Source organism: Tupaia chinensis, unplaced genomic scaffold (genome assembly GCF_000334495.1).
Source record: "Tupaia chinensis unplaced genomic scaffold, TupChi_1.0 Scaffold000688_1, whole genome shotgun sequence".
Lineage (NCBI taxonomy): Eukaryota > Metazoa > Chordata > Mammalia > Scandentia > Tupaiidae > Tupaia > Tupaia belangeri.
This window is the reverse complement of record NW_006160211.1, coordinates 4,864,019-4,866,603: the sequence shown is the minus strand read 5'-3', so window position 1 is coordinate 4,866,603 and position 2,585 is coordinate 4,864,019.

The following is a 2,585-nucleotide window of genomic DNA, read 5'->3' as shown; positions in this document are numbered from 1 at the left end:
CCTGGGAAGGCCGTAAGAGTTCATTCATTAGGCAAGTAAAGGCACTGAGATTCATTAGTTTTTGTCCACAGTTTCATGCTGGTGGCACTTTCTTACTAGTGAGTAGTTGCTGAGGTGGTTTGCAAGCTGGTTTTTAGGTGGATGATTTTAAAATGTGGGTCTTTTTTTTTTTTTTTGTATTATTATTACTTAGTTCTTTTCCTTTCTCAGACAGTTGTTCTGGTTCAATCCACTTCACAGATACGCCTCAGACTCACAAATGACTAGTTCACATTTACTATGTAAACTAGTGACTCAGTGTGTTGCTTTAGAACCAACTACGTGTGGTTTTGCTTCACTTGAGGAATTCAGTAAGGAGCATACTTCATGTCAGCACGAACCCTCATAAATCTACACAGAGAAGGACACGAGTAAAACCTCCTTTGATAATCACATGGCTGCATGCAATTTGTTTCCTTTCCTTTATGGAGAAGCTCTGGAGCTTTCTCTAATTCCTCAGAAAAGGCATATGTACCTATGAACTGATTTGGAGAAGGGATACCACTTACTGTCATCTTCCTGAGCTTACGCTTCAAGATTAAAAAATAGTTAAAGGAGAAAGTAACGTAAAGTTCTAGGGGTTATTTCACTGTGTGTGTATAGAGGCATGCATTTTCCTTCTAGACATCTCCTCTGGGGAAGCTTGCCAGAAAAAACAAACAAGGCGACATGGCCTACACGGCTTCTCCTGCACAATGGCTCAGCCTCTGAATCTGGCCCTGTGTACATAAACTATGTGTCCTGGCATAGAAGTCTCCCAGAAGCACAAAAACCTGCACAAATCAGGTAGAGAAATGAGATTTTTTTTTTAAGTTGTAAAAGAGCATATATTATTAGTAGTAGTATTTCAGCTTGGATAGAGATTAAGCTTTTCCAAAAATGCCCATAAATAGCATCTTCTGGCTATGTAGGTTTGAGCTCAGAGAAATTGGGATTAGTGAGATTAAGCAAAAGGAGATAAATATTAGGGGAAGTCCTCAGATGGAAGGGTTTTTGCAGAAGGCACCTGCCCAGCTTGAGATATGGACTCAGCAGCCTGGCAGAATCTCTATTTGAATTCTTTTTTTTTCTCTTTTTAAAATGTTTTTATTTTAATTTGTTATTTACATATAATCATTATGCATCTTTGTAGGATATAGTATGTTTTTTCAAAGTATGTATATAGTGTACAGTAAACAAACCAAAAATATAAATATTACCACCTTCAACACTTAACATTACATTATGTAGTAAACATTTGAATTTTACTCTATTGGTTATTTTGGAAGTATATACTAATTTTTTCAATGATGTTCTTTACTGTGAAATATGGTTCTATAGGAAAGCAAAGTGACTAAAAAACAGACAATAAAAAGTCTCATAAATTAATGAGGATGGATTTTTGAAAACAGAGATAATCTTTACATAGCTAATAAAAAAAGAATTTGTAATTTCTATGTGGAGGAGTGTGGGAGATAAGAGTTTATAATCTGAAAAGATCTGTGGTATCAATCATTGGTCCAGTTAGAGAGAGGTAAAATTGTATACAACAATAGCTCATTAGGAAGAGATAAAAAAATTATCCACTCACTATGAGTTATTGTAAGACTATAGTTCTGTACTGTGCATAAAGAAATAAGTCCTCCAACAAAACAAAACAAAACAAAAGTGGGAAGAGATGTTCACAAGTGAAGACATGATAAAACCAGTGATTCAGAGAGTTGTAGGCTTTACAAAGCTCTTTTTTTTTTCTTGCATAAGGCTTTATATTTTTTTGTTTTATTTTTTATTTTTATTTTTATTATCATAATCTTTATATTACATTGGATTACATATAACTTTACAGTGTATTACATTGCTTTTTCAAAAGAGAATGCCATGCATGTCAGTCAATACAGAGACATTAATCTCCCCGCTTCAATATCTATTTGAATTCTTTGTTTGGATTTATGACCTTTTGAGGTTTTTGTGATATAGAAAAAAAATTTTTTTTCCCTTTTCTGTGTGGAGCCCTATGTATTCCTCTGAAGAGTCCTTGACTGGGCCAGCCAGGTGGCATGGTAGTTAAGGTGGCTGGATCCCACATGACTAACTGCACTGTCAGAGTCCCAGACCTCGTGACTTAAGAAACACACTGGGCCCACATGTGTGCCTAAGATCCTGAGAGGAGAAGGAAGGAGAAGTTCAGTGTACTTCCCTTGGGATATGATTTCTCACTTTCTCTCTCTCTTTGTCTCTCTCTGGTCAGTGCACATATTCTAAAGCAAATGAAACAAAACAAAAAGTCCTTGGCATTCTGTTGTCTCAGGCCTTAATTACTGAACTTGGGAAGATTCTTGGGCATGTATGATGTTAAAACAAAGTCAGGACTTTTAGTGTTCATTGTTTCTATGTGACATTACATCATCTCCCTAGACAATTGAAAAATGATTTATCTGTGTATATACTTCCAATACAAAGTATTTTGTATTGTTACAAGGACATTTACTTAGTATTTTATTAGTCTTTTAAAACATGTTTTTGTGTCATTTCGGGCCTGATAACACCTTTCCTTGTGTACACGTGTC